Genomic DNA, 11,815 nt, shown 5'->3' with positions numbered 1-11,815 from the left:
GTCCATTTGTGTGGTAGACAGTGTTTCCACATCTCCCAGAACTCCCCGCCTTGCCACCCCCATGTACACATCCTGTATACTCCTTGGGATGTGAGCACTTAACGTACAAAGTGCTTTCATGATTGCACAATGGGCAGTTATGCAAAGATAATTCACAAAACACAATGTCTGGTAAGCATGAAAATATGCTTGACTTCACTAATCAAAGAAATATAAATTAAAACAATGCTATACATTTTCACCCAAGCTTGTCAGAAATTAAATTGTGGATACTGCCAATGTTGGCAAGTCATGTGCACAAGTTAGCATTGTTATACATTCTTAGAAGTATAAATGAGGGGCTGGCACTGTGGCATAGAAGGTTAAGCCTCCACCCTTGGTGACAGCATCCCATATGGATGCCATTTGTAGTCCTGGCTGCTCCTCTTCTGATCCAGCTCTTTGCTGACAGCCTGGGAAAGTAGCAGAAGATGGCCAAGTGCTTGGGCCCCTGCCCCTGCGTGGGAGACCTGGAAGAAGCTCTTAGCTCCTGGCTTTGGATTGGTGCCGCTCTGGCTGTTGGGGAGTGAACCAGCAGATGGAAGACCTCTCTCTCTTTCTCTCTCTAGCTCTCTCCATAACTCTGCCTCTCAAATAAACTTTTTTTAAAAAAATTAGTACAAATGAGATTATTTTTCTGGAAGGCTATTTTGCAATATGCAAAAAAAGTTTTTTAAAGAGGTATATAGATTTGATTCAGCAACTCTATTTCTGGGCATTATCCTAAGGAAACAGCCCAGGAAGTCACAAAGTAACATTGTAAAGAAAAATTAGAAGCAAATGAACATCTAGAGGTTAAATTATGTCACAGCTATGCGGTGAAATACTATGTTACCATTAAAAATGAATTTCTTGGGGCTGGCACTGTGGCATAGCCAGTAAAGCCATCACCTGCAGTGCCGGCATCCCATATGGGCACTGGTTCAAGTCCCAGCTGCTCCACTTCAAATCCACCTCTCTGCTATGGCCTGGGAAAGCAGTAGGAGATGGCCCAAGTCCTTAGGCTCCTGCACCTGTGTGGGAGACCAGGAAGAAGCTCCTGGCTCCTGGCTTCGGATTGGCACAGCTTTGGCTATTGCGGCCATTTGGGGAATGAACCAGAGGATGGAAGACCTCACTCTCTGCCTCTCTCTAATTCTGTCTTTCAAATAAAACAAATCTTTTTTTTTTTTTTTTTTGACAGGTAGAGTTATAGACAGTGAGAAAGAGAGAGACGGGGAGACAGAAAGAAAGGTCTTCCTTCCGTTGGTTCACTCCCCAAATGGCCGCCATGGCTGGCGCTGTGCCGATCTGAAGCCAGGAGTCAGGTGCTTCCTCCTGGTCTCCCATGTGGGTGCAGGGGCCCAAGCACTTGGGCCATCCTCCACTGCCCTCCTGGGCCACAGCAGAGAGCTAGATTGGAAGAGGAGCAACCGGGACTAGACCTGGCACCCATATGGGATGCTGGATGCTGGCACTGCAGGCGGAGGATTAGCCAAGTGAGCCACGGTGCCAGCCCTCCTTTTTTTTTTTTTTTTTTTTAAAGAATTTCTCTCCCTTGGCTTTTTTTTTTTTTTTAGCTTTTTTTTTTTATCTTTTATTTAATGAATATAAATTTCCAAAGTACGACTCATGGGTTACAATGGCTTCCCCCCCCATACCGTCCCTCCCACCCACAACCCTCCCCTTTCCCACTCCCTCTCCCCTTCCATTCACATCAAGATTCATTTTCGATTATCTTAATATACAGAAGATCAGCTTAGTATACCTTAAGTAAGGATTTCAACAGTTTGCTCCCACACAGAAACATAAAGTGAAAAATAATAGATGATTTTTTTTAAATGATGATGAAATCAGATCAGACCTATTGTCATGTTTAATCCCAGTGAGAGTCAAGTTGGGAATTGATAATTTCTTTTTTTTTTTTTTACAGAAGATCAGTTAAGTGTACATTATGTAAAGATTTCAATCGTTTGCACCCCCATAGAAACACAAAGTGAAATATACTGTTTGAGTACTCGTTATAGCATTAAGCCTCAGTGTACAGCACATTAAGGACAGAGATCCTACATGAGGAGTAAGTGCACAGTGACTCCTGTTGTTGACTTTACAAATTGACACTCCTGTTTATGGCATCAGTAATCTCCCTATGCACCAGTCATGAGTTTCCAAGGCTATGGAAGCCCCTTGAGTTCTCCGACTCTTATCTTGTTTAGATACGGTCATAGTCAAAGTGGAGGTTCTCTCCTCCCTTCAGAGAAAGGCACCTCCCTCTTTGAAGACCTGTTCTTTCCACTGGGATCTCACTCACAGAGATCTTTTTGCCAGAGTGTCTTGGCTTTCCATGCCTGAAATACTCTCATGGGCTTTTCAGCCAGATCCGAGTGCCTTTAGGGCTGATTCTGAGGCCAGAGTGCTATTTAGGACATCCGCCATTCTATGAGTCTGCTGAGTATCTCACTTCCCATGTTGGATCACTCTCCCCTTTATTTATTCTATCGGTTAGTGTTAGCAGGTACTAGACTTGTTTATGTGCTCCCTTTGACTCTTAGTCCTTTCATTATGATCAATTGTGAACTGAAATTGATCACTTGGAATAGTGAGATGGCATTGGCACATGCCACCTTGATGGGATTGAATTGGAATCCCCTGGTATGTTTCCAACTCTACCAATTGGGGCAAGTCAGCCCGAGCATGCCCCAAATTATACATCTCTTCCCTCTCTTATTCCCACTCTTATGTTTAACAGGGATCACATTTCAGTTAATTTTCAACACTTAAGAATAACTGTGTGATAATTACAGAATTAAACCAGTCATATTAAGTAGAACAGGCAAAAAAAAATACTAAGAGGGATAATGTATTAAGTTGTCCATTAGCAGTCAGGGCTATGCTGATCAAGTCACCATTTCTCATAGTGTCCATTTCACTTCAGGAGGTTTCCTTTTTGGTGTTCAGTCAGTTGTCACCGATCAGGGAGAACATATGGTATTTGTCCCTTTGGGACTGGCTTACTTCACTCAGCATGATGTGTTCCAGATTCCTCCATTTTGTTGCAAATGACTGGATTTCGTTGTTTCTTACTGCGGTATAGTATTCTAAAGAATACATATCCCATAATTTCTTTATCCAGTCTACCATTGATGGGCATTTAGGTTGGTTCCAGGTCTTGGCTATTGTGAATTGTGCTGCAATAAACATTAGGGTGCAGACCGCTTTTTTGTTTATCAATTTAAACTCCTTTGGGTAAATTCCAAGGAGTGGGATGGCTGGGTCGAACGGTAGGGTTATATTCAGGTTTCTGAGGAATCTCCAGACTGATTTCCATAGTGGCTTGACCAGTTTGCATTCCCACCAACAGTGGGTTAGTGTCCCTTTTTCCCCACATCCTCGCCAGCATCTGTTGTTGGTAGATTTCTGTATGTGAGCCATTCTAACCGGGGTGAGGTGAAACCTCATTGTGCTTTTGATTTGCATTTCCCTGATTGCTAGTGACCTTGAACATTTTTTCATGTGCCTGTTGGCCATTTGGATTTCCTCTTTTGAAAAATGTCTATTGAAGTCCTTGGCCCATCTCTTAAGTGGGTTGTTGGTTTTGTTTTTGTGGAGTTTCTTGATCTCTTTGTAGATTCTGGTTATTAACCCTTTATCTGTTGCATAGTTTGCAAATATTTTTTCCCATTCTGTCGGTTGTCTCTTCACTCTCCTGATTGTTTCTTTTGCAGTACAGAAACTTCTCAATTTGATGCAATCCCAATAGTTGATTTTGGCTTTGACTGCCTGTGCCTCCCGGGTCTTTTCCAGAAATTCTTTGCCTGTGCCAATATCTTGAAGGGTTTCTCCAATGTTCTCTAATAACTTAATGGTGTCAGGACGTAGATTTAGGTCTTTAATCCACGTTGAGTGGATTTTTGTGTAAGGTGTAAGGTAGGGGTCTTGCTTCATGCTTCTGCACGTGGAAATCCAGTTTTCCCAGCACCATTTATTGAATAGACTGTCCTTGCTCCAGGAATTAGTTTTAGATCCTTGATCAAATATAAGTTGGCTGTAGATGTTTGGATTGATTTCTCGTGTTTCAATTCTGTTCCATTGGTCTATCCATCTGTTTCTGTACCAGTACCATGCTGTTTTGATTAGAACTGCCCTGTAGTATGTCCTGAAATCTGGTATTGTGATGCCTCCAGCTTTGTTTTTGTTGTACAAGATTGCTTTAGCTATTCGAGGTCTCTTGTGCCTCCATATGAATTTCAGCATCATTTTTTCTAGATCTGCGAAGAATGTCTTTGGTATCTTGATTGGGATTGCATTGAATCTATAAATTGCTTTTGGGAGAATGGACATTTTGATGATGTTGATTCTTCCAATCCATGAGCATGGAAGATTTTTCCATTTTTTGGTATTCTCTTCTATTTCTTTCTTTAAGGTTTTGTAATTTTCATCGTAGAGATCTTTAATGTCCTTGGTTAAGTTTATTCCAAGGTATTTGATTGTTTTTGTAGCTATTGTGAATGGGATTGATCTTAGCAGTTCTTTCTCAGTCATGGCATTGCTTGTGTATACAAAGGCTGTTGATTTTTGTGCATTGATTTTATATCCTGCCACTTTGCCAAACTCCTCTATGAGTTCCAATAGTCTCTTAGTAGAGTTCTTTGGATCCTCTAAGTACATAATCATATCGTCTGCAAAGAGGGATAGTTTGACTTCTTCCTTCTTGATTTGTATTCCTTTGATTTCTTTTTCTTGTCTGATGGCTCTGGCTAAAACTTCCAGAACTATGTTAAATAGCAGTGGTGAGAGTGGGCATCCCTGCCTGGTGCCAGATTTCAGTGGAAATGCTTCCAACTTTTCCCCATTCAATAGGATGCTGGCTGTGGGTTTTTTATAAATTGCTTTGATTATATTGAGGAATGTTCCTTCTATACCCAATTTGCTTAGAGTTTTCATCATGAAAGGGTGTTGAATTTTATCAAATGCTTTCTCTGCATCAATTGAGATAATCATATGGTTTTTCTTCTGCAGTCTGTTAATGTGGTGAATCACATTGATTGATTTGCGAATGTTGAACCATCCCTGCATACCAGGGATGAATCCCACTTGGTCTGGGTGGATGATTTTCCTGATGTGTTGTTGTATTCTATTGGCCAGAATTTTATTGAGGATTTTTGCATCTATGTTCATCAGGGATATTGGTCTGTAATTTTCTTTCAGTGCTGCATCTTTCTCTGGCTTATCTCCCTTGGCTTTAACAAAAGCAAGCTGCCACACTGTGGGTTCTAATGAGAGGCCACATGGCAGAGAACTGAGAGTAGCCTCTGGAGCTGAGAGCAGTGCACAGCTAACAGTCAGCAAGGAAGTGGGACCTCAATCTAGAGCTGCAAGATGAGTTCTGCCAATAACCCGAGTGTGGGTCTTGCAGTCTGGGGACAAAAACTGACAGGACTTATGACCCACAGAAACAAAATATTTTTTGGTTCTTTTTGGTTTATTGCATGAAGGAGTCAAACTAGTCCAAATTAAAAGCGAACCCCAAATGGTTACATTACACAAGCTGTGAGGTTTTTAAACTTGGGACAAGGGACAGAAAGGCAATTCTACTCGTTGCAAGGAATCCACACTTAGGCTTCTGTGAGCCGCAGGCACTTAAAACCCATGAACCTTCAGCCAGTGCAGTCTCTCCCAGGAGCTGGCGTCCGTTCTTGTGCTGGTCACCCTGCCGCAGAGTTACCTCTCCATGTTCTGGATGCTCCGCTACAGTACCTTTGCAGACAAACTGCTTCCCAAATGCCTTCACTGGTTTCTTTTTACTGTAATCATCAGCGATCCCTCAGACAGTGGTAAGGGTCTTCCTGCTGTTTCTGTGTAGAATTCTTATACGGATATAATCCTCAGCCCCAGCAGGAAGCAGCTTGTCACTCTCACTTGGTTGAAAGAGCGGAGGTTCTGCATAGTGGACATAAAGTACGATTCCCAGCTCAATGCCTGGGGCCAACCCATAGAAACTGAGATAACAAATGTGCGGTCTTTCAAGTCATTAAATTTGAAGTCATTTGCTATGCAAAGGTATCTAAGATACTTTAAGTAAAAAACAGGTAATGGAGTAGTAGGATATGCTCTCATTAAAAATAAATATTTGAATAAATAAAATCAGATTTCTTGGATGATATAAACCACTATATGTATTACCAATACTTCTCTGCTTTTTAAAAAAAGATTTGTTTATTTGAAAGGCAGAGTGACACAGCGAGGGAAAGACAAAAACAGATCTTCCATCCGCTGGTTCACTTCCCAAATGGCTGCAACACCTTGGGCAGCACCAGGTCAAAGCCAGGAGCCCAGAACTCCGTTTGGGTCTCTCATGTGGGTGGCAGGGGTCCATGTACCTGGGCCAGCAAGCAGCTGGATTGGAGGCAAAGCCGCTGGGACTAGAACCAGTGTTCCATTATGGGATGTCAGCATCACAGGGAGTGGCTTAACCTGCTGCACCACAACACCAGACCCTTTTCTGCCTTTTTTTGAGATGTTTTCCATGAACATACAGTTTACTTTTAAAAGATTTACCTTATTTATTTTAAAAGTCAGAGTTAGAGAGAGAGGGAGAGACAGAGACAGAGATCTTCCATCCACTGGTTCACTCCACAAATGGTCACAATGGCCTGGACTGGGTCAGGCTGAAGCTAGGAGCCAGGAGCTTCTTCCAGGTCTCCCACATGGGCGCAAGAGCCCAAGAATTTGGGACATCTTCTGCTGCTTTCCCAGGCACATCAGCAGTGAGCTGGATCAGAAATGGAGCAACTGAGACTCAAATCAGCGCCCATATGGGATGCTGGCTTTGCAGGTGGTGACTTAACCCACTACACCGCAGCACCGGCCCCATGAATATTTATTCTATAATTAAAGAGAAATGTATGTCCATTCTTTTCTTTTAAAAAGTTTTATCTATTCACTTATTTGAAAGGCAGAGCAAGAGAGAGTGAGAGTCAGACAGGGAACTTCCATCCTCTGGGTCACTCCCTAAATGCCAGCCACAGCCAGGGCTGGGCTAGGCTAAAGGCAGGAGCCTGGAACTCCATACAGGTCTCCCTTGTGGGTGGCAGAGGACCAAGTACAAGAACTGTCATCTGCTGCCACCCAGGGTACACATTGGCAGGAAGATGAATTAGAACCAAAGTAAGCACCGGGGCCATCTTCCACTGCTTTCCCAGGTGCATGAGCAAGGAGCTGGATTGGAAGTGGAGTAGCCGGGACTCAAACCAGCACCCATATGAGATGCCAGTGCTGCAGGTGGCAGCTTTACCCACTATACCACAGCACCAGCCCCATTATCCTCATTTCTAAAAACAAACAAACAAAAAAACAACTATTTAAAACTTTGGGAGCAGAGTTTATATGTGATGGTGTCATGATAATGCAGCAGTTTTAAGCACTGAGAAATTTCGAAAGTTAAGAGTTTAAACAATGTAGTAATCACTTTTCTCCCTCACTGAGGAATACTGTTATTGAGTTAAAGCTACAACTGGTTTTTTTTTTTTTTCAAGGCTTTTCAAAACAGCATCACTTATTTTGAAGCACAACTCAAAATTGTAGTTTTAAAAAAATACATTCAATCTTTCATCTTATCCAAAAAGTTAAGTAAACATGGAATGAAAGTAAAGTTGGATAGGCTTTTGCACATATTACCCACATTTTGGTGAAACACTCATCAAATTATATTAATGATGTCTACATAATCCAGATTTCCCATAACAGTGCTGATTTAAAACTTAAATTCTAAGTTTTTGTTATGATTCCAGTAGCTACAACATACATCTTTTAAGTGACTAGAATTCAGTATTTTTTAAAAAATTATTATTTGAAAGGCAGAGTTAGAGAGAGAGGTAGAGAGAGAGGTCTTCCATCCGGTGGTTCACTCCGCAGATGGCCTCAACAGCCGGAGCTGCGCCAATCTGAAGCCAGGAGCCAGGAGCCGCTTTTGGATCTTCCCACGCGAGTGCAGGGGCCCAGCACTTGGGCCATCTTCTACTGCTTTCCCAGGACACAACAGAGCTGGATCGGAAGTGGAGCAGCCAGGACTAGAACTGGTGCCCATACGGGATGCTGGCACTGCAGGCAGCAGCTTTACCCGCTACGCCACAGCACCGGCCCCAAAGAATACAGTATTTATATCAGGTTTCTTCAGGCTCTTACATCACACACATGGCCTCTACTTTTGTGTTTTCATCTCAGTCTCTTCACAGGTCCAAGTGCACCCTCCCCCGCTCCCTAGGGGGACTGTTAATAAACACTCTCAACTCCCTACCGCCTACTAATCTTCCTCACTCTTGGCTGACAATCCGACTGCCTAGAAGTCACCTGTCCACCCACTCGTTGGCAGCATCCCACAGGGGCTCTGCACGAGGCCAGGGAGTTAGCCTGAGAGGACATGGAGAAGAGCGGGCAGCGTGCTGGGGACCACGATGAGGGAAGGTGGTTGGGCCAGCGCTGCCCCCGGGGTCTCGGACAGCCGGCACCAGGAGTCTGCGCCCCGCGTTCCGGCAGAACGGACTTGCAGCCGTCGGCCCCTCATGGCCCGCACCTGCTCACTACCCGGTGCCCTCCCATCCTAGGCATGGCCAGCTTGGTCTCTGCGTATGGCTCTCGCAGTCTTCAGCGTCCCCACGTGTACACCACAGGTTCCCGGCGTCATCCCCTTATACCAACGCACGGATCCCAAAGTCCCAGCTTTGCTCGCCGCTCTCCCACTATCCCCGCGCCTTCCCCTCGCCACCCGCGCCCGTTCGAAAGCGCCGGGAGCCGCCTGCTACGCCACGAGACGACTCATATCTCTATTGGCTGGAGACAGTCACGTGAAGCTGGAGGCGTCCGCCATTGGCTGGAGCGCGGAGGGATGCGCTAGTGACGCGGCCCCAGTAGGGGCGCTCGGCCGCGGTGAAGAGGTCTGAGCACGCGCCGAGAGAGGACGTTGTCCGGCGGCGAGTCCAGGACCGGTGCTGCCCCAGGGCGCGGCGAGGGCCGCGGGGTCCGGGGCGGCCCGTGAGGGTGCGCGGGGCCGACGACGGTGGCGGCCGCGTCCGGGGCCCGCAGAGCCTCGCGGGCGGTGGCTGCGGCCGGCCCCGCCCTGGCAGCCTGCGCCCTCCTGACCCTGGCCGCCGTGGGAGACGCGTACCCGCCTGCGCGAGGGACCCGCTATCTGCAGCAAGAGAAAAGAGGTTCGGAACCCGTACCCTGGTTAGCTGCGGGCGGAGAACGCTTGTACTGATGGATTTCTTTAAACGTCCGGTGGTTAAGTGAGGCGTGCTTGGAGGCGCATCCTGGAGGGCGTGAGCTTTTAGGGCAGAGGTCGTGAGGGTCGCATGTTCAGGTGCCTTGCAGAGTGAGGTGCCGCGGGGGAATCCCCATGCACTCGGGTGGGGAGCGCCTCTCAGCTCCTGCTGGCGTCAGGTTTCTCATGACGAGCTGAATACTTGGATTTTTACGTGGAACCTCTATTTTTAAATGTTGACAGCTAGTTAAAAAAATATATTTACAGGTGGTTCCAAACGGCCAGTTTGTGACCTCTGGTTTAGACCTGATTCTGTCACTTAAATTAGTCCGGTGATCTTGATCAAGTGGCTTCTGTCAGGGGTATGCATTCTCATCAAGAGCGATCTTGGTAACGCTCTTGGAGGGACAAAACGATCTTACATTCTACAGTGCAGAGAGCTGCGGAACACGAACGGGTACCCAGGGTTCAGGGACTTTAAAAAGTTCATGGAAATTGAATTAAAAGATGTTTATTTGGATGCAAACATTTTGAAGTCCACATGAAGGGTTTTTCATAATGCACGCTTTCCATGCATTTTTTTGAAGCTCCCTTGTGTATGCATCTATGGCATTTTCCGAAGGCGGCAGCATAGGAAAGAGTCTTAAAAAGACTTCTGAGAGGGAGAAGAGGAAAAAAGTTCCCAGAAACCTTGCTTTAGGGAATTAGATAAGCGGATTTTCGTGTTTTAGTTTTGTGTGTTAAAAGATTAAAACAAGTTGGCATTCGCAGACTAGGAGCTGGAAGAACAGAGTTCATCTCACAGAAGCTTCCCACTGATCACTGTTGGCTAGCACACACACGCATATCTACATTATTTTACTTGATATCCACAGCAAAGTGTCATTCCGTTTTCTTCATGAGAAGACTGAAGCCTGGAGGCTTTGCCTGACTCACATGATCAGCTGTTAAGTAGAAGAACTGGGAGTTAAATCCACTCGTGTTGTCCCTGACCACCAGCCTGTGTCCAGAACTCATTGTGTTCTGGAATTCTGCCTTGCGACCTTTTAAACAAAGGTCTCCAGCCCTCACTTGGGTGACTCCCCAATTTGTGATCTAGGGACCGTTCTGAGAACAGCTGCAGCACAGCCTTATTTCCTACTCAATCCCAGTATCTTCATGGAATTCCATTCAGGGGACCGAAGTTCCTTCTTCTTCTTCTTTTTTAAGATTTATTTATTTATTTGAAAGGTGTAGATACAGAGAGAGAGATTGATCTCCCATCCTCTGGTTCACTCCCGAAATGGCCACAACGACCAGGGCTGCAACAGGCCAGAGCCAGGAGCCCGGAGCTGCTCTCACGAGGGTGCAGGGACCCAAGCATGTGGGCCATCCTCTGCTGCTTTCCCAAGCTCATTAGCAGGGAGCCAGATCAGAAGCTGAGCAGCCAGGCCAGAGCCAGCACCCATGTGGGATGCCAGCACTGCAGGCAGACGCTTAACCCTCTGTGCCACAATGCTGGCCCCCTAAAATCTCCTTAGCTAAGCCGAGATTCCATTTCCTCTTCCTGTCAGGTGATCATCCGAGCTTTGGTAGAAAATCCTTTCTAGGAGGCAGCCTAGGTTTATGTGGCAGCACCTTGCACTACTTTTTTTTTTTTTTTTAACTTTTATTTAATAAATATAAATTTCCAAAGTACAGCTTATGGATTACAATGGCTTTTTCCCCCCTACAACTTCCCTCCTACCCTCAACCCTCCCCTCTCCTCCCTCTCCCATTCCATTCACATCAAGATTCATTTTCAATTATCTCTATATACAGAAGATCAATTTAGCATATATTAAGTAAAGATTTCAACAGTTTGCACCCACACAGAAACACAAAGTGTAAAGTACTGTTTGAGTACTAGTTATAGCATTAATTCACATTGTACAACACATTAAGGACAGAGATCCTACATGAGGAGTAAGTGCACAGTGACTTCTGTTGTTGACTTAACAAATTGACACTCTTGTTTATGGCGTCAGTAATCACCATAGGCTCTTGTCATGAGTTGCCAATGCTATGGAAGCCTTTTGAGTTCGCTGACTTTGATCTTATTTAGACAAGGTCATAGTCAAAGTGGAAGTTCTCTCCTCCTTTCAGAGAAAGGTACCTTCTTTGATGGCCCGTTCTTTCCACTGGGATCTCCCTCCTAGAAAACCAGGCACAGGACATTTATTTTAAAGTTATTAAACATTTTTAAAAACCACAGTTCACCCACAATCTAACAGTGATTTTTATGTTCTGTTGTATTGCTGGAAAGGTTGAATATCCCTTACCTGAAATGCTTGGGATAAGAAAGTGTTTCAGATTTTGAGCTTTGGAATATTTGCTTATGCATAATGAGATTTATTAACTGGAACCCTGGTCTAAATATGAAATTTGTGAATTTTTCAAATACATCTTATACTTGTAGCCCGAAGGTAATTTTATATAGTATTTTAGTGCCCCTGAGTTTTTTGTTTGTTTTATTATTATTATTTATTTACTTGAAAGGTAGAGTTACAGAGAGAGGAA

At 44.8% G+C, this 11,815-nt stretch overlaps 1 protein-coding gene and 1 pseudogene across 3 annotated transcripts in view; one reads left to right on the top strand and one right to left on the bottom strand.

Annotated features, from left to right (window-relative positions):
• Positions 1 to 5,481: 5,481 nt before the first annotated feature.
• LOC138843967 (eukaryotic translation initiation factor 1 pseudogene) lies at positions 5,482 to 5,973 on the bottom strand (annotated as a pseudogene).
• A 2,977-nt stretch (positions 5,974 to 8,950) lies between these two features.
• Positions 8,951 to 11,815, top strand: part of PTPDC1 (protein tyrosine phosphatase domain containing 1) — a 103,800-nt gene continuing 100,935 nt past the window's right edge. Inside the window, exon 1 of one of the 3 annotated variants that reach the window (XM_008257292.5) lies at positions 8,951 to 9,224. The gene's annotated coding sequence lies outside the window, so the exon portion shown is untranslated. The remainder of the gene's footprint in view (positions 9,225 to 11,815) is intronic. The other 2 variants (XM_089336033.1, XM_089336030.1) reach the window with 2 other exon arrangements.

This window comes from Oryctolagus cuniculus, chromosome 1 (assembly GCF_051225735.1).
Source record: "Oryctolagus cuniculus isolate XC-2025 breed Fujian yellow rabbit chromosome 1, ASM5122573v1, whole genome shotgun sequence".
NCBI classification, from domain to species: Eukaryota; Metazoa; Chordata; class Mammalia; order Lagomorpha; family Leporidae; genus Oryctolagus; species Oryctolagus cuniculus.
Note: the sequence above shows the minus strand (reverse complement) of the source record. Positions and strands in the feature narration are given on the sequence as shown.